The 21,180-nt window shown below is 38.4% G+C and overlaps 1 protein-coding gene across 2 annotated transcripts in view; it reads right to left on the bottom strand.

Annotated features, from left to right (window-relative positions):
* The window catches only part of CSMD1 (CUB and Sushi multiple domains 1), a 1,569,742-nt gene that overhangs the window by 919,366 nt on the left and 629,196 nt on the right, over window positions 1-21,180 (bottom strand). The window lies entirely within an intron of this gene.

Below are 21,180 nucleotides of genomic sequence, written 5' to 3'. Positions count from 1 at the left end.
TCTCTTTTACACAGTGCTACTTTCCATGTCATCCCGTAATCCCGTCTCCAATGAACAAAGTGAATTTCATTCCCCAATTAACAGGGCGCACTCTTCCACCAATGCTTGAGGAAACTCATGGGGTGGTGGACAGTGGAGACACCATGAGTTTGGGAGCAGCAAAGCCAGAACCAGCACCCAGCTCTGACATCACTTTGTGAGAAGAATTTGGAGAAGACATTGACTTCCCTGAGCTTCACTTCTTTTTTGGTAAAGTTCTCCCTGGTTTGTGTAAGACTGTGTGCAGAAAGTATCTGGCACAACACTTAGCATGATTCAGAAACATTAAACACATAAAGCAATGTCAACGGTCCACTTGAGGTTACACTTAACTGGACATGTAGAAATGTTAAATTCATGCATTTTCTGCTTTAATCATTGATACACAAATGGTTTAAGGAATGCTTTTCCATGGCTTGAGGTCTACACATGAAGTCTACCTCCCAAACATGTTGATGCTTTCATAAAGATGGATAGCACCTTAGAGTGAAAAGAACAATGGATTTGGTGCTGGGTTTAGTTGTCAAGTCATATACTTCAGTTGTATCTCGGTTTCCTGAAAAACTCAAATTAAAAAAACAAAGAGGAGTATGTTGTGAAATGTCAACTGCCATCCAAATGTAAGCCACTGTCGACCCGGGTCCCCTCTGCTGACAGGGGCTACTGGACAAGGGGCAAACCAATTCCTCTGATTCTTCAAGACTTTCATTTTGCTCTGAAAAAATCAAGACCTCCTATCCATGCTCAGTGTACAAACTTGGAAAAGCAAGGCAGTCCAGATTTAATACTGTTAATCCAATGTTATTTCTCAGGGATCAGGTGCTCTGATCCTCTTAAAATATTTTCACAAATTCAAGACTCAAGTATGACACGCTGTCTGGATAGAAAATTGGATGATTTTTGTAGGTTTGCACTTGAGAACAACAACAAAAAATTTCTCCTTTACAACAGCTTACTGTGGCAACATTTTTAGACCCTTAGTGCAAGGTGAAACATAAATTTTGTGGCAAAATATGGCTACAATGAGTCTCAACCAATAAGGGGGAAAAATGAGCTGAATGAAAAAAATGGTGACTATTAAAAGTTCAAGGACCCTGGATTTCTTAAAAATTATGTTGCAGTACCTTCAAAGCCTGAACAATTATTAAGTTTGTGTACTCACAAATCATCATTTTTATAATCTTTTTGAAAATAATTTCTTTGAGGTCATAACATCTCAAAGAGATGTGCTTCCTTTATCGTTGTAGTCTGAAATAACAAATGCTCCTCTACGTTCTCAGATGGAGTGCAATTTGATGTGATATTCACTAAGAGGAAATCTGGCTAGCATGTCAAAGCAATTCCTCCATTCACTCCGTTGATGACAATTATCTTCTGCTCACACTCTTTGTTTTTGTTTGCTTGTTATTCTTAGGGTATTAAATAAGAAAAGCACTAAAGGTTTAAAAGGCTTAAATAGAGTTACAGGTTCAGAGTAGTTGATTCAATATAGACACAAAAGAAATATTGGATGTTCTCCTTTTTCTTGTAAGGTAAAAAGAAGTAAAATAATATGCAACAACTGCAGAATGAAATACAAAAATATAAATGAGGCTTATTAGTCTTTGATCATTCATTTCACATCCATAATTTTCTCACATTTTACACATATAATGAAAATTGAAGAGCTGAGAAAAGTAGTTTGAAAAACATGATTGTATATGTGGACTATTCAAAATCTCTATGGGGAGGTTTATGTACCTAACCTTGCTCATGGCTGCTGTTCAAATACCTGAGTGCTTTCTACAAAAAGGCTCTCGATTGTGTCTAATTATCAGAGATGCCCATTACACATGGAAATTATAGGGAGACTGCTACATTCATTTGCTGTACTCAACAGCATTTATTTAAGCCAACCATAAAAACATTGGGACAGAAAAAAAAAAAAGAAAGAAAGGAGAAATCTTATTTATATTTTGGTGATTGTACTGTGGTTAAGGAGAAGGACTTATAAATGTCCCATGCCTGCTGTGGACTGGCTCTTAACGCTTGCCTCTCAATTTAAGTGTAAAGTGTAAATTTTGTGTTTTGTTATTTTTTTTCCTTTTTCTCTAGAGAAAACACTTTCAATCAGTCATTTCTAGGACTGGTGGCTGACCAGCTCTCTTAGCATTTATTACTCTTATGACACAACCAAATGAGATGTGACTGTTTAATGAATTATGTCTTTTCTTCACAATATAGTTAAGTTTTTATTCATTTTACTGAATGTGCTTTAAAAATAAAGCATCTACCCATTTGCTTTTCAAGAGCTCAGTTACAACATGGCATTTTCACCTCTTCCTCTAGCTTGTTGTTCTGCGTATCATTTTTCTTTTTCTTTTTGCATTTCATCCTTTTGCGTTCTTGTAGGAAAGGAAGGATATGGAGGTCACTGTACCAAGTGTTTTATTGAGTGAATTCTGGCTAGGTCTCCAATAACAAATGTGTGCTTTCATACTTAAAGAAATTTACAGTCATTTTTGTCATCCTATAGTCTTCTTCATGGAAACACTCATGTATTCATTCAAAAATGGTTTCGTGGATTCTCCCTGTTGAGTATCGTGATGGGTGTTTAAATTTGCTCTCAGATAAACGGACATGGTGCCTACCCTTACCAATCCTCATAATGCATGAGGGAGAACAGCACTGAACAAATAAATACTCAAACATTTAGCTAATGACTGTAGTACATGTTATGCAAGAAACAATAATGGTGATTAGAAGAAGAATAAAAGTGTAGACTCAATTATCAAGAAATACCTACCGTGTTTCCCCGAAAAGAAGACCTACCCATAAAATAAGCTCTAGCAGGATTTCTAAGCATTTGGGCAATAGAAGCCCTACCTTGAAAATAAGACCTAGTGATGGGCGTGGCTATGCAGTGTATCTGCACGACCCGTGCATTTTGTTGCTGAGTGGGAAAGAAGACGAGCAGCCCTTCTCATCTGCCCCATGAGAGCTCTAGTGCTCGACATGAGAGATTGGGGCCAATGGTTCTAAAGGAAATAGAGTCACAAGAAATTCAGGATGGAATTCAGGGTTTGGAGAGTGATGATGATGTTCCAGAAGAAGACAACTTAACTCTATTTGAATCAATGTAGATTTTTGTACTGTACTTAAAAAAAAACAACACATCCTCTGAAAATAAGCCCTAGGGTGTCTTTTTGAGGAAAAAAATAAATATAAGACCCTGTCTTGTTTTCAGGGAAACACGGTATAAAAGGGGACACTGAAGCCGGTACTGGACACAAGACGCAGGTAGGTGAAGAATGAAGAGTGTTCTGGGGAAAGAGAATGGCCTATGTGAATACCTACAGGTAGGGTGGGCCAGGCCTGGTATCTCTTCTTGCATTTGTGGTAGACGGAATGATCACCTCCACCCAAGACGTCCACATCGTAATTCCCAGACCTGTAATTATGGAACCTTGCCTGGCCAAAAGACTTGAGGGATGTGAGGGTTAAAGATTTTGAGATAGATCATCTGGGATCAACTGGAGGGGAGGCTCTGTATTGTCATATGGTTGCTTCAAAGCGGAGAACTGTTCTGGCTTTGGTCAGAGGGAGACGTCATTAAAAACAGGGTCAGAGAGAGGCAACCATGTTGACTTTGAAGATGAGGAAAGACCACCAGCTAAGGAATGTGGGAACCTGGAGAAGCCCCCCAAAGCCTTCAGAAGGAATGCAGGCTGCTGACATCTTGGGGGTCAGCCTGGTGAGGCCCCGTCAGGCTTCTAACCCACAGAACTGTAAGATGAGAAAGTTGTGTTTTATTTAAGCCACTAAATTCATGTTAATTTGTTACAGCAGCCATAGAAAAAACAATATAGTTTTTTTTTCTTTCTATAATGAAGAAAACAGATTCTTAATGAGCAAAGGGAAGATATTTTCTGTGAATCAATGTATCCTCTGCTATCAAACAGCAAAGTCTACACTACTCTGGAAGTCAGTATAGGCGGGAGACACAAATTCTCATAATTTGTGTGCCTGGGCGTGGACCTTACACAGGCTGGTACTCAGTTTCATCCTTGGCCATGTGAAGAGCAGGATTATTTATATATATGTGCACATGCACATGCACACACACATTATAATAAGGATGAATTAAAACTGAAAAGTAAAGTGTCTATCAGTATTTAGCACCTAAGTAAAATTCCCTGACTGCCCACATGGTGCTGTGTGTCTGAGAAATGTCATTTCAATACGGTCTTTGACAACATCACTATGCTCTTGCCCCTAACACGCGTTTACACTGTGGTAAGAAGAAAACTTAGTTTAGAGGTTTTGGCTTTGTGTTCCCAGAATTAGAACAGCTTCCTCCCACCCACTAGTAAGTGAGAAAACGGACAGCACTTCGTTGGAGGATAATTGCTTTTAAAAATTACGAAAGATAGAAATCTGTCTCATAATTCTAAAACCACTTTTCCTTCAAGAACACCTGAGATATTTTTAAGACTCTGTGGATTGTAAAATGAGCCAGATTCAATTTTCCATAATATGTCACCTTATCTCTTAAAATACGGTAGGAATTATGATGCCTTTCCTGTTCCATACTGAGAGGAAGATTTAATCTGACAGAAACATTGCATGAATGTGTGAGGAGACAGCAGGTAATAAAAATCTAAATTATTTTATGAAAACTGCTTTCTTATTTGAGAAATTAAAACTTTCTTAATAATTTTGAGAGAATAGTTTACCTCTAATTTTCTTTCTTATTTATCCTAATAAGAATAATTTACCACTTTTTTGATGACAATACCATATCGTTTACTAGTAAACATCCTGATGTATATTTTGAAAGAAAATAAGAGTTGACATATACTCATTTATCTCAAATCTCTTGAATGAAATTGTTCTTAAAGAGAATATTGGGTGAAGAAATATCTGACTGAAATAACCTCATTGCACAAATCTATTGAATAAAATCCTAAGTCAGATATTATTTATAATATTTACTATTTTTGCTGCTCATCTAGTTTTTAAAATAGGCCCTTGAAGGAGACATTTCATTGTTAATTACTTAAATATTCTACAATAAGGATTACATTCTTAAGATAAATCTCATTAGGCAAAAACTGTAAAAATTTTATTTGAGTCTTTGCATGTGCCTCATATCTTTGTAATGTCATCAAAATAATTTTCATTGTTTGTTAAGTGCCCAATTATTCTTTTAATCCCATCTTATGGATCACAAAACTGACATTGAGAGTTCAGGGCATGCACTGAAGTGATGCTGCAGGTAAATGATGCGGTATGAGCAAACCTTGAGTAATTTCCATCTAACACCTCTACCCACATGCCTGCCTCTCTTTGTAGTAACAACTGCCAGGGCTCATGTGAGAGATCTTACAAAGTTCTTTCCCATCAAATAATAGATGTTTAAGTTCAGCTCAATTCCTCTGCCACTGTGATATGAACAGCTATTTTGGCCATGGAAGAAATAAATGCCGGTGTTATACCTTTCTGGGGGTATGAATTGAAAATCTTTTACCAATAGCATACTAACACAAGGAAACACACCTAAAGTCAGAATGTGAACTACCTTTACTATTACCAACTCTCTAGAAAATAAGCACAAAGTCATTTTGCAGGCTGTGTTTTTCCGATTCTCAAGTGGCTACTACTTTCTTCTTTCCTCATCCCCCTTCCCGTGACCAGACTAGTTCTGGCATCTTTTCATTCTTCCATAACACATAGTCCCTCCCCAGGTCAGCTGAAAATCTTCCCCGGGAGCCAGGCTTTTCTTCCCAGTTGAATGGCCAGAAGAGGGAGTAAATAGGAGAAATCACATAGGAGTAAAGGGAAGGAGAGCACTTGCCATGTTTCCCTATTTTTGATAATACATGCAAACTTCTCAAGAAAACCAGGATCTCAAATTATTTCTAAGTGAACAATCTTATTTTGAAAAATAGTAGTTGATTATTTGTAGATTATTCCAATATTTATGAGTTTTGAGTGATTTTGTATGTGATTCTAGAAGCAAATTATCTGATTATAATATTTTCCCATAATTCAAAAACTGCATATTTTATAGAGTTAGACAAAAATTGTTCTCCCTTTTGAAAAAACATAAGGCACCATATTTATATAAATATGAGCCTAATTATAAATTAATAAAGAGTACCCTTTAAAAATGCTTTAGTAAATAAGATTATGTAGACCTCTTTCAAATATGTATAAATATTTTACTGTTTCTTTACATTTGCACGTGGTATATTATATTAACCCCAGAACACTAAAGTATGTCCTCATTTTCTAAGTGATTTAAAAATACCACAATTGGTAAAAACAAAATAATTTATATTTGTAGTGATAAATATAAGATTACAAAATGAGGTAGACATAAAATGAATGTGAAAAGTTATGTGAAAATATAACTAGCGTTACCATTATTTGAAATTACAGAATTAAACTGTATCATTATGACTGATACAAACCATGTCAACATTAAATGTTAGTGGCTAGGACTGCCAATCATCCTAGTCAGTAGAGTGGATTATAGTTTAGATATTTTTCACACATTCAAGAAAGGTTTTTAAAAGTAAATTGTATTTTCTCTCCAACTAAGTCTTGTGAAGCTATTTTGAAAATTGAACTAACTACAGTGTCGGTTGGAGTCCTTGGAGACTGGTTCCAGGCCCGCTGCAGATACCAAAATCCCTACAGTGCATCCTCCAAAGCCCATTTTTAGGAGAAGTCAGCCCTTGGAATTCACACTAAGCTGGCATCCCACAAACATTGTGTTTGGTTGAAAAAGAGCTGTGTGTAAGTGAACAAGCCTGTGCTGTTCGAGGGCCAACTGTACTGATCTAAAATTTAAGGAATTTTTTCTTATTCATTTAAAACTATTGTCTAACCCTTAATATTTCTTAAACTGGAAATTTTTAAATGTTTGGGAAAATTTTCTTTATGAAAAGGTGATTTTTTTAAATGTATTGCCACATCAATGAGTATGCATTCACATGTTGGTTTCAAAATAATTTTTTTACAATGAAGGTACTAATAATAAAATATAAATTCATCATATAACATTCAAAATATTTAGAATAGCAAATCATTAGAGCTGATAATACTAAAGTCTAAAATAATCATGTTTTAATAAATGCAATCTCAAGCTTGATAATGTTACGATAATTTGGTTCATATTTGAGGAGCAATTGGTCTGTATAGTGCAGGAAATATAACTATGTTCATAGTATTTAGTCTAAGTTTTCCATTCCTATGAATTTATCTTTAGATGATATTTATTATGGCATGAAATAAGCAGAACAAAGTACAAAACCTGAAGGTTCAAAATTGGGGAATATATATTATATCAACATATAGTATCAATTATAACATATAATATATAATTAAATATATTATATCAGGGGAATTGAGTTTTATCCACATTAGAAATATAACATTATAGAGTGCAATGTCAGAACATAAAATTCTATGCACCTGTCAATAGCATTAATGCAATATATCTAAACATATGGATGGGGACTTAAAATAGATATTGCAATATGGCGCAGCTATTTCTTTTTACTATTAAGAGTAAATTGTTATAATTGCTTTTTTTTCAGTCAAATACACAAAAGATAAGAAAGAAGAAAAAGTGGAAAAGAAAGACAGGAAAAGAAATAAAAGAGAATTAGGTCTTATTTGAATCCTTTCCCACAGTAATAGAAAAGTATTTTCCCAAGGAACTGAGTTACTGGCCTATTATAATTACCTTGTTATTAAAATTCTATTATATTTTTAAAATTTCTTGTGGCTATGGAAAGCTGATAATTGATGTTTTTATTCATTTGCCTTCTGCCGCTTATTAATCTGAGATGAATTGTAAGAGCAGATTACATTTTAAACTTCAATATCAAATTGATTTGATTCATTCTATTTTCTTTTCCTTACTGAAATTAATGTTAAGAAAATGAATATAGAGTAATAAAACTAAGGCTGTGAGATGCAGTGGAATGACATAAAACCAATTACGCAAAAGATTATGATGAGTCAAGAAATGACCAAAAATAACCCAGAATTAAGGCAATAAAAAGCATGGAATATGGAGAAAATCCAGTTGTGGGAATTTTTCATCATGGAAATTAGAAAACGAACATCTAGAAAATTGTCCGGTTTCACAATTGTTTACTTTAATATCTGGGTAGAAAATTACAGTAGTATTTAGTATCCATTCAAAATACCAGGGAGTGTGAAATTTTCCTAAATTTCATTGCAATATGCGTTGTCGATATGACAGATGAAAATGCTACCTTAGCCAGTATACAGCTGAGAGCAGAAAACCCCCAGGAGAGAAAGCTTGTTTGTGCTTGTCCCTTCCACCAGGACGAAGCCTGCCGTCCTCTCCTCTCTCTGGAGCCTTGTCTTTGCCTCCACCTTCTTCAACCTTGCCCTGTAATGATTCACAGCATCCACACAGGTTCAAGTTTTCTATCTAAATAAATACATATAATCTTCTCTGGAGCCCAACTTTCTTTTTAGATATATATGGCTTTACCTCTTACCTTCCTAGCACTTTCGAAAAGATATTCACCCAAAATTACTAAACTAAAAAGAAAGCCAACTGGACTCCCCCTCATCTTACGGTTTGCTCTTAAGTTCTCCCCACCAGGTGAGACAGGGAACCTACTCCTGAGACCCAAACCAACGTCTCTGACGAAACAGGGCGTGGTGGAGAAACCAGCCCAAACCAGCTAGAACCACGACGGAGAGGAGAAAAGACCTCAGGTCACCCTCACTACTCGTTACACACTAGTTATAATGCACTAGCATGCTAAAAACAGGAAACTCTCGCTACAGCAGGGCAGTTTACAAAGGCCCTGGCAATTCCCAGAAGTTGCCCTACGTGGTTTAGGAAGGAGAAAGGACCCTTGGTTCGGGGAACTCCTCACCTCTTTCACAGACATCTTATGAATAATTCCCTCTCTGCTTAACATAACATTAAACAGAACAGATAAAATAAGAACCTGCAAACTCACAAAGGGCTGCTCTCTGTGGCTCTGAGACACAGCTGCTGTTCTGCCCAGGGGCAGCCTACCTTCTCTTTCTTTGTTACGTCAATAAACTTGCCTTACTCTGTGGGCTCACTTTTGAATTCTTGCCTGCGTGAAGCAAGAAACCCACTTGGGCTCCAGGCTGGACTCCAGTTTTGGGGTCCACTTTCCTGTATCACTAGGAGACCTCTTCCTTTAACCTCAGCCCCGGAGAACCAAAGGGCATGTGTGGTCTGATCCTTCTACTGCTTCAGAGTCCTCTATGCTCCTTCAGAGATTTAGGATGAAGTGTGAACTCCTCACTGGGCCAGAAGACTTTCCTACTCTGATCTTCATCTACCTCCCCAGACTCTTTTCTCACCACAACTCACGTGGCCCCTCCTCTCCAGGGACCATGACCTGCTTGTTTCCCGCTCCCACCCCATCTGTGTGCCCACATCTGTCCACCTGCCTCTCCTCCAGGATCCCAGGCCTGCATCTCAGGACAGCTCTTGCTCTTTTCATGTTTCTTTGGAAAGGCACCTGTCCTGGTGCCTCCTGCCACAGCCCACGCTACCTCCGTCCACCCACCGCTTCCCCTTCAGCCCCACCAAGTCAGCACATGGGGTATGGCTTTATGATAGGACAGACAGATGCTCCCCATTCTCTTTTTTCTTTATTCTCCTGCCACATTTCTTTCTTCTTTTAACTTCAAAATATTAAGGGGGTACAAATGTTTTTGTTACATGGATAGCTTTTATAATGCTTTAGTCAGGGCTACTGTGTGCCCATCACTCAAATAGTGCTCATTGCACCAATTAGGTAGGTTTTACCCCTTCCTCCTCCTTCTGCCGCCATAGTTCATGCTATGTTTGAGATCTGTGATGAAAAATACGATGTATGATATTGACTTTTAGCCATTCAAACCCAATTTTCTCTTCTTATGATTTTATTACAGGCACTGTTGTTTTATAGATACAGAGAGAGAGGAACCTCAATTATTTTAAAGAGAAAAGGTGAAGTTTTCTAAATTGAACTGTAAAGAGAAAATAATCTGTGAGATTTTTCTTTTGTTATTTCCTGGTGTGAATACAGGCTCATCTTCAAATTTTATAAATGTAAGAATAGGAAACATAATATCTGAGCCATTTTTCTTAAAGGTTTAGAGTAAAACAAGTCAATAACTAATTAAGTAATATCCCATTCATTATTTGAGTAGTCCCGACAAAAAGTTTATCTGAATAAAGCCAATTTTCCACTTGATTTTGCTTGTTTGATTCTAACCTTGATTCATTTGAGAAACTTAATAAAAATCAGTAAATCTTTAACCTATTGAACTATATTAAAGATCTTTCAAGTTCAATTAGTAAGCAGCCATTAGCATATCTACAAGGTCACAAGACTACTACTCGTATCGGTTTTGCAAAGGAACAGCTATCTCATCAAATAAATGTCTTCCAAAAATATTGCCCCCAGACAATATTTTCTGCAAGAAATTTTTGACATAAAAACAAACCAGATTGTCTAACTTCTGCTTTGGACTCTGCCAAACGAAAGAACTTAGCCAGGAAATAACTGCTGCATATAAAAAGAACCATCCAAAAATAAAAGTTTCAAAAATATTTTAAAGTGTAAACCCATTTCCTTCCGTAAGAAATTCATGTCCATATGTAATTGTTTTACATCTGGAAAATTTGCTTGCTGTTATGTATTCATGAATTGTGTGTTCTAATCACTAAGTTACAGGAAAATTGTTCGTTAATTTTTTAGCTGACATAAATTAAGCACATTAGATTGGTAAAAAAAAAAAAAAAAAAAAGCTGAAAGAAACCCAAAAGTTTGATACCGTTTCTTTGGGTCTTTTCTTTAACCTACTACCATTATATCAAACTCTTAAATTTATATAACTATCTTTTATTCCCTGTTTGTTTTTGAAGTAATATAATTCATTTAAAATCATTTTTCTTAAATCAACATCACCAAATTTTGTCAACAAATCACCAAATACATAACAGTTTGTGTACAATGATAAAGTTTCAGCTCCTTTTGAAAATCTTACTGTGTGTTTGAATGTATTTATTTTTAGTTTTATCTTTTGTATACTTTTCAGCATTCAAAGAAATGTTTAGCCAAATTGAGTAAAAAGCAGCTTTGCTTAAATGACAAAAAAAAAAAAAATATATATATATATATATATATATATATATATATATATATCATCCATATACTTCCCCAGAAGAGAAATGTATATCCTATTACAGTAAATTCTCTAAATACAGCAGTATTCTTAGTTTGAAAGACAGGTTTTAGGAAAGTTGAACATTAAGGAAACTGACTTTGACAAGGAGTCTTGTAAACTTATACCTTCTTCACAAACCATGTCCTTCAAACTATTCTTAGGTACTTCTGGATGTTAGAAGATAATTTTTCAATGGAAGGCTTTGAGGGTGAAAAAAACACTAACTTTCTTTTATAATAAAAAATCTTATCTACAGAAAACATTATCCCAACATCATCAATATGCTAGTAGGAACAAAGGAATTTAAAGTCAACTATATTCTGATTTTAGAGAGCTTTTTAGCAGGATGTCTTCTGTTTTAAAAGAGTAATTGAAACTTGCATCTTGTGCAGTTGTGATGCAGTAACAGGATTTTGATAAATCCCTGTTCAATTATAAAAAAAAGTATAGGCATTGTCAACAGTACCTATAAGTCATGTTTTCAAAGAATATATAGGCAGAAAAGACCGATTCTAGCAGAAACTAGAGGAAAGAAGCAAGAAGACGAGCATACAGCGGACAAGGGCCGGAAGGAGGGGTACCTGAGACCCCTGGAGACTCCACGGGAGGAGGCTGTGGAGGAGAACTGGGGGCTGAGACCACCGGAGCAGCCCGGAGACCAGCGGCAAGGGTAGGTGGATTCGCTGTTTCCCCTCCCCTGCATTCGGGACTGCTGGTGGGCTCCCAAGCGGGTGGAGAGACCTGCGGACATCAGCCCAGAGACTGCCGCCGCCTGCCAACGGTGAGCCTGTAGCAGACGTGGCACCAGGTTCCCAACTTCCTCTGGGCACCTCCGTGTGCACGGACCCGAGCCGCGCGGCAGGCGCCATATTGCCTCCTCCTCCCCTCCGCCGACCCTACCCGCGGCTGCCCAGAGAGACAATACAGCCACCAGCCGGAGGCACCTCCAGGGAACGGGACCTTCCCGTTTGGGACCCCGCCTGCCCTCCCAGGTGCTGCTGGCACCGTGTTCCCAGGAAAACGGTGCCGACTCAGAGGCTGAGAGACATAGACCCAGCTTGGGCTCCCTGTGGGTGAATTAGGACCGGAAACCCTCTCCCTGGTGGGAATACAGTTTGAACTCTGGGACCCAGAGGTCGGACCTGCAGACCAGATCCCCTGCACCGAGGGCTAGCATTGCCCGGGGCACAGAAGGATTATACGTGAACAGCCTACTGAGGTCTGTGTGCCTCCAGGGGCGGATCGGCGTCCTAGAGGGCAACCCTCCTCCCAGGAGGAGGCCGTGCGCCCAACCCAGGTGGCATTCCTGTGCAGGGAACCTCCCCGCTGGCATCACAGTCCAGGGAGGCCTGGTGGCTTGTGGTCTGGCCTGCTGGCAGAGGCCCAGGAGTGGCTGCGGAGTTGGGGAGGGTGGAAAGAAGCGAGGCCTGCTGCAGACTGTGGGTCTCGGATAGCCCCACCCCCACACCCAGACTTTCTGGCTGAGCGGGACCATTCCAGCCCCGCCCTGACAGCAGAGAACAGAACTTTGACCCCTGCTAACGGCCTGAGGGCAGGCTTACCCAACCCAGCTCCGCCCAGAAAGAGAGCTGATAACAGGACTCAAAATCAACACCATAGCCTGTTCCTCCAAGCAAACGCCACCTACTGACAGGGACGGCATCTTGCACAGCCTTTCCACGGCACCCACTGACTCAATATACAGGGAGTGGTCCAATTTCACCCACAGGCACCACCTAACGCCTCAGAAACTAAACAAGGTGTGTGAATACCCAAACAATAACCTAAGGAAAGAAACAACAACTGATCGACATGGGAAGAAATCAGCGAAAGAACTCAGGAAATATGAAGAACCAAACGGAAAACACACCCCCAAGGAGGAGCACCAGCCCCCCAGAAATGGACACCGACCAAAATCAGGCAACCAATATGACAGAAAAGGAATTTCGTATGTGGATCATAAGAACACTCACCCAGCTGCAACAACAACTCAATAACCAACACCAAGAAAACACAAAAAACCTCCAAGAAATGGAACAAAGGTTCAACAAAGAGATTGACACAGTGAAGAAAACTTTAACCGAAGTCCTGGAGATGAAGAATCAACTCAGAGAACTACAAAATACTGTGGAAAGTCTCAAGAACAGGGTAGATCAAGCAGAAGAAAGAATCTCAGAGCTTGAAGATAACACCTTCCAATTAAATAAATCAGTCACAGAAATAGAGCAGAGAAACAAGAGAAAAGAGCAAAGTCTACAAGAGCTGTGGGATTATGTGAAAAAACCTAACGTGAGGGTCATAGGTTTAGCCGAAGGGGAGGAAGACAACACTCAAGGGCTGGACAAGCTTTTTGAAGATATAATAGAGGAAAATTTCCCAGGCCTTGCTCAAAATCTCGATATACAAGTTCAAGAAGCCCAGAGGACCCCTGGGAGATTCAATGCAAACAGGAAGACGTCACGTCATGCAGTCATCAGACTGACCAAAGTATCAACTAAAGAGGCCCTTCTAAGAGCTGTAAGACAAAAGAAGCAAGTGACATACAAGGGAAAGCCAATTCGAATAACATCAGACTTCTCTAATGAGACTTTACAAGCAAGGAGAGACTGGGGCCCCATTCTCACTCTTTTGAAACAAAACAATGCCCAGCCTAGAATATTATTCCCTGCAAAACTAAGCTTCATATATGAAGGAGAAATAAAAACATTCGCAGACAAGCAAAGGCTCAGAGAATTCACCAAGACAAGACCAGCCCTACAAGAAGTACTTAAAACAGCGTTATGCACGGAACATCATAATAATAATCCACGGATATAAAAACAACCAAAACCCAAAGATATTAAAGGCCAGATATTACAATGGCTCAAGACAGAAATCATAGCAACAACATCCAACCCAACAGAATGATCAGTAATCTACCTTACCTATCAGTTCTCTCAATAAATGTGAATGGCTTAAACTCTCCACTCAAGAGACATAGGCTGGCTGAATGGATAAGAAAATACAGGCCAAGTATATGCTGTCTTCAGGAAACACATTTAACCTGCAAGGATGCACATAGACTAAAAATAAAAGGGTGGAGATCAATATTCCAAGCAAATAGAAGCCAAAAGAAGGCTGGTGTGGCAGTTCTAATTTCAGACGATTTAGTTTTTAAACCAACAAAAGTAGTAAAAGACAAAGAGGGTCATTATATAATGGTGAAGGGCACAGTCCAACAAGAAGAGATAACAATTTTAAATATATATGCACCCAACTTAGGTGCACCCAGATTCATAAAGCAAACCTTACTGGAGCTAAGCAAATGGATTAATAGCAACTCCATAATCGCCGGGGATTTCAACACCCCACTGACGGCACGAGACAGATCCTCCAAACAGAAAATTAATAAAGAAATAATGGACTTAAACAAAACTCTAGAACAATTGGGTCTGACAGACATCTACAGAACATTCTACCCAAAATCCACTGAATATACGTTCTTCTCATCAGCTCACGGGACATTCTCTAAGATTGACCATATCCTAGGACACAAAGAAAATCTCAAGAAATTTAAAAAAATAGAAATCATACCATGTACCTTCTCAGATCACAGTGGAATAAAACTAGAAATCAACCCTAACAGAAACTCACATTTCTACACAAAAACGTGGAAATTAAACAACCTCCTACTAAATGATTACTTCGTAAATGAAGAAATCAAGACGGAAATAAAAAACTTCTATGAAGAAAACGACAATGGAGAGACAAGTTATCAACTCCTCTGGGACACAGCTAAAGCAGTTCTGAGAGGAAAGTTTATCTCCATAAATGCCTATAACCAAAAGGCAAGAAGATCACAAATAGACAATCTAATGAAACGACTCAAAGAGCTGGAAAAAGAAGAACAGACCAACCCCAAACCCAGCAGAAGAAGTGAAATCAACAAGATCAAATCAGAACTAAACGAAATTGAAAACAGGAAAGCTATTCAGGAGATTAATAAAACAAAAAGTTGGTTCTTTGAAAAAATAAACAAGATTGACACGCCATTGGCTAAGCTAACGAAAAGCAGAAAAGAGAAATCTCTAATAAGCTCCATCAGGAATAAAAAAGGAGATATCACAACTGATCCCAAAGAGATACAAGATACAATTTATGAATACTACAAAAATCTTTATGCACACAAACTGGAAAATGTGGAGGAAATGGACAAATTTCTAGAAACACACAGCCTCCCTAGGCTCAACCAGGAAGAAATAGATTCCCTGAACAGACCAATCTCAACAGCTGAAATAGAAACAGCAATTAAAAATCTCCCTAAAAAGAAAAGTCCCGGTCCAGATGGCTTCACACCTGAATTTTACCATACTTACAAAGAAGAACTAGTACCTATCTTGCAGAAACTATTCCACAACATCGAGAAGAACGGAAACCTCCCCGACACCTTTTATGAAGCGAATATTACTCTGATACCAAAACCAGGAAAGGATGCAACAAAAAAAGAAAACTACAGACCAATATCCCTAATGAATATAGATGCAAAAATTTTCAACAAAATCTTAGCTAACCGAATCCAGACACTTATCAAAAAAATAATCCACCACGACCAAGTGGGCTTCATCCCAGGGATGCAGGGATGGTTCAACATACGTAAATCTATAAATGCAATTCACCACATAAACAGAAGCAAAAACAAAGACCACATGATCCTTTCAATAGATGCAGAAAAAGCTTTTGACAAAATTCAACACCCTTTCATGATACGAACACTTAAGAAAATAGGCATAGAAGGGACATACCTAAAAATGATACAAGCCATATATGACAGACCCATAGCCAACATCATACTGAATGGGGAAAGATTGAAATCATTCCCACTTAGAACTGGAACCAGACAAGGCTGCCCACTATCTCCACTTCTGTTCAACATAGTGCTGGAAGTCTTGGCTACAGCAATCAGACAAGAAAATGGAATCAAAGGTATCCAAATAGGGGCAGAAGAGATCAAACTTTCACTGTTTGCTGATGACATGATATTGTATCTAGAAAACCCCAAGGATTCAACCAAGAAACTCCTGGAACTGATCGATGAATTTAGTAAAGTCTCAGGATACAAAATTAATACACAGAAATCAGAGGCATTCATATACGCCAACAACAATCTAATTGAGAACCAAATCAAAGACTCAATTCCCTTCACAATAGCAACAAAGAAATTAAAGTACCTAGGAATATATTTAACCAAAGAGGTAAAAGACCTCTACAGGGAGAACTATGAAACACTGAGGAAGGAAATAGCAGAGGATGTAAACAGATGGAAATCCATACCATGCTCGTGGATCGGCAGACTCAATATCATCAAAATGTCTATACTACCCAAACTGATCTACAGATTCAATGCAATACCTATTAAAATCCCATCAGCATTCTTCACAGATATAGAAAAAATAATTTTACGCTTCGTATGGAACCAAAGAAGACCCCGAATATCAAGAGCAATTCTAGGCAACAAAAACAAAATGGGAGGCATTAATATGCCAGATATCAAACTATACTACAAAGCTGTAGTAATTAAAACAATATGGTATTGGCACAAAAACAGGAATATTGACCAGTGGAACAGATGTGAGAATCCTGATATAAAACCATCCTCATATAGCCGTCTCATCTTTGACAAAGCAGACAAAAACATACGCTGGGGAAAAGAATCCCTCTTCAATAAATGGTGCTGGGAAAACTGGATAGCCACCTGTAGAAGGCTAAAACAGGACCCACACCTTTCACCTCTCACAAAAACCAACTCACGCTGGATAACAGACTTAAACCTAAGATATGAAACTATTAGAACTCTAGAGGAAAAAGTTGGAAACACTCTCCTAGACATCGGCCTGGGCAAAGAGTTTATGAAGAAGTCCCCAAAGGCAATCACAGCAGCAACAAAAATAAATAAATGGGACATGATCAAACTACAAAGCTTCTGCACAGCCAAAGAAATAGTCATGAAAGTAAACAGACAGCCTACAGAATGGGAGAAAATTTTTGCATCCTATGCATCCGATAAGGGACTGATAACCAGAATATACTTAGAACTCACGAAAATTAGGAAGAAAAAATCAAATAACCCCATTAAAAAGTGGGCAAAGGACTTGAACAGAAATTTTTCTAAAGAAGACAGAAGAATGGCCAACAAACATATGAAGAAATGCTCAACATCTCTAATCATCAGGGAAATGCAAATCAAAACCACAATGAGATATCACTTAACCCCAGTGAGAATGGCCTTTATCAAAAAATCTCCAAACAATAAATGCTGGCGAGGTTGCGGAGAGAGAGGGACACTCCTACACTGCTGGTGGGACTGCAAACTAGTTCAACCTCTGTGGAAAGCAATATGGAGATACCTTAAAGCGATACAAGTGAATCTACCATTTGATCCAGCAATCCCATTGCTGGGCATCTACCCAAATGATCCAGTGACACTCTACAAAAAAGACACCTGCACTCGAATGTTTATAGCAGCACAATTCATAATTGCAAGGCTGTGGAAACAGCCCAAGTGCCCATCAATCAAAGAATGGATTAATAAAATGTGGTATATGTACACCATGGAGTACTATTCAGCTCTAAGAAACAATGGTGATATAGCACACCTTATATTTTCCTGGTTAGAGCTGGAACCCATACTACTAAGTGAAGTATCCCAAGAATGGAAAAACAAGCACCAGATATATTCTCCAGCAAACTGGTATTAACTGAGTAGCACCTAAGTAGACACATAGGTGCTACAGTAATAGGGTATTGGGCAGGTGGGAGGGGGGAGGGGGGCGGGTATATACATACATAGTGAGTGAGATGTGCACCATCTGGGGGATGGTCATGATGGAGACTCAGACTTTTGGGGGGAGGGGGGGAATGGGCATTTATTGAAACCTTAAAATCTGTACCCCCATAATATGCCAAAATAAAAAAAAAAGAAAAAAAAAAAAAAAGAAAATAAAAAAAAAAAAAAAAAAAAGAATATATAGTCTCCTTTAAGGAATAATTGTCCTATCTTATGAACAAAAGACCCTCGGTTATCTTCCTATTTAAGTATTCTTCTTTTCTCTCTCTTCTTCCACCCTTAAAAAAACCACAAAAAACCTTTTAATATCTTAAATACTTTTGTGTCCTTAACTGACTGACTTCAATAAAGACTGCTCTAGAAACATAGTCAAAAGTAGAGACTTAACATCCAAATACATATCTATAGTTAACTTGTGGAAAATCCCACATGAGTTAAAGGACTTTTAACACACAGAATCTCACCAATATATGAAAGCTATACTTTGCATGTTATGACTTTAATGTTCCTGGTATTCTAGAAAATGACGAAAAATTTATTTAGCATTTGTCCTTTCAGACTGGTGGATAGAAGGGATTTTAGAGCTTACTTAGATTAGACATTCCAGAAATTTTGGGTTTTGTGGCATGAAATTTTTTCTAAAATACAAAAATTAAATGGGGCCTGACATTGTCAGCAGTCAGTAGTTGTCCAAACAATGATAGCATTTACTACTGCCATCATTTTACAAAAGAACAAAACACAAATCTAAGAAAAAATAATAACTTAGTTATATATAACATACATGGATATTAAAAGTTATAAAATATGTACCACATTCACTTTATTTTTCTCGCTGGCTAGTGAAAAGCTTCATCCTAGCCACAGGCCAGTTCATGTACGGGCATTTGGAGAACACCCTCTAGTTCAACTCTCTGTCCCTCCTATAGGGAGCTGAGGGTACTGATTTAGTGGCTGAGACAGAAACAGAATATTCCTTCTGATGCCCAGCTAGTGTTCTTTCCTTTATGCGCAGCAGCCCTAGTGTTCACCTCTGAGTCACATTCTCTTTCATGGCCTTGGTTTTCTTATTCTTAAAAAGTAAGTTCATTGATTTAAGACCTATTCTGAGGTCACCTGGAGCTCTCTCATGTTGATAATGGAAGGACGTAGTAGATTCTTGGCCTAGTCGAGGATGCGCAGATCCGAAAACAACATCTGGGAAATCTCTCATTTAGGATATAAACCAAATGGGGAGAGACGGAGTTGACAACGTGAATCGTACTTCACTAATGTGTGTACGCCATCTCTGGGCCAGATGGGTTGCTGGGTTCCACCAGCAGATGACTCGGGGTCCCGTCAGGTCTAGCTATCAGCGGCACTCACACCACACCTCGCTGCTCCAGATGTGCGACTCAGAGAGCCTCTCAAGGCCCCGTGCAAGAAGCTCTTCTGTCAGAAACTTACACGACTACAGCCCAGACACCGCTGGGAGGGCCTGTGCTGACTCACAACTACTCCCGTGTGAGGACAGGTGCCTGGATAGTGCCTAATTACCAGAGTGAGAAAACGCAGCAAATGAAATTTGTTGGAGCATTAATATAGAAAGGATATTTATTTGTTGCAATACATTAAAATTTCAGAGGTACTTTGGGTCTCAAAAGCTAGGGTTTCTAAGTCAGTATGTGCATTTCACATAATGAAGCTGTTAATGGTGAGTTAAGTATTATATACTAACTAGATTTTTCCACATCTGTATAGTATATTATATGTATTTTGTGGTATTGAAATTATAGAAAGTTTAGAGTGTCAAACATATGTTTAATGTGTATTTTTAAACAAATTTATGGCAATTAAAATATTTGGAGACAAGGTTATCACATTTCAATTTGTAAAGATCTTTTTAACTCTACTGTGTCATTAAGATGCTTTGTATAATGCCAAACCATAGCTGGAGAAACTAAGTTTAACAAATATCAAATAGATTTTCTGTATTAAAGTTTATAAACACTGAAAAAATATAGAAAGGATATATATATACATGTATGTATGTATTATATATATACACACACACGCACACACACATAGTGCCTTGAGATAAAACATTTTTGCCACGCCCCCCTCCCCATCCCCGCAAACTGAAAGAAAAATCAAATGCCAGCCTTCTGTTTTCAGTGAATTTTAGGATGCAGGGTATGGTGGGGGATCCTCAGCAAGGGAGATGGACAGCAGTGGGGTGTGCCTGGTGGGATGACCCGGGCTTCTGAGTGATTTCGCGGGAGGGGGTGTGGGATCGAGGAGGGCTGAGTTGAGTTCCCTGCTAGCTGCAGGAAGGGAGGGGTTGCAGACTAAATCTGATTGAGAAAAATAAAGGAATGGGGCAGTTCTTGTGCCCCATTGTCTTGGGCTGAGGACCAGGTGAGCGGCATGTCAAGCCCCACGGTACAAAGGCATGGACAGATGGACAGACAGTAACGCATGGGCCCACAGTGCATTTAACAGACAGTGCTATACAAGGCACACGGAAAGAAAAGGGAAAAGTTCCGATAATATAATTATTAATGGACAACAAAAAAAGTGAAATGATCAATAAATACCTGACCTAATAAAGCATCTGGCCACTAGTCCCTGAATTTCATTCCAGTTTTTGTTCTTTCTTAGATCTCAACTCTTTATTTTGTTGAAATTTTAGCAAACCTTTAGTAAGGTAGGGCTTAATAGATGGTGACTCAGTGAATGGACTAAAATGGAAATAAGCTCTACTTTTTTGAGAATTTTAGAATGGAAGAAAGCCTTGCCTTATTAGAATTTTGGACACAAACACTATATTTCTGCATGTATGTGTAGGTGTGTTTGTGTGTTTGGTGTGTGTGTGTGTGTGTGTAGGCATATGCATAGGCAGAATTTGTCACAGAGAACCAAATACCCACATTTTCAGTAACTGATGTGATATACATTTCAAATGACATATGACCTTTACAGAAGCTCAAAAATACAAACAGCTCTTGGAGAAAAACTATGACTACCAGGTTGAAATAGCATTTTCTTAAATGTGCGCTTTTTTCTTTAAATTTCACAACTTTTAAAAATCCTTTTTGGCCAAATGG

This window comes from Microcebus murinus, chromosome 24 (assembly GCF_040939455.1).
Source record: "Microcebus murinus isolate Inina chromosome 24, M.murinus_Inina_mat1.0, whole genome shotgun sequence".
NCBI lineage: Eukaryota > Metazoa > Chordata > Mammalia > Primates > Cheirogaleidae > Microcebus > Microcebus murinus.
This window is presented reverse-complemented; position numbering and strand designations above follow the sequence as displayed.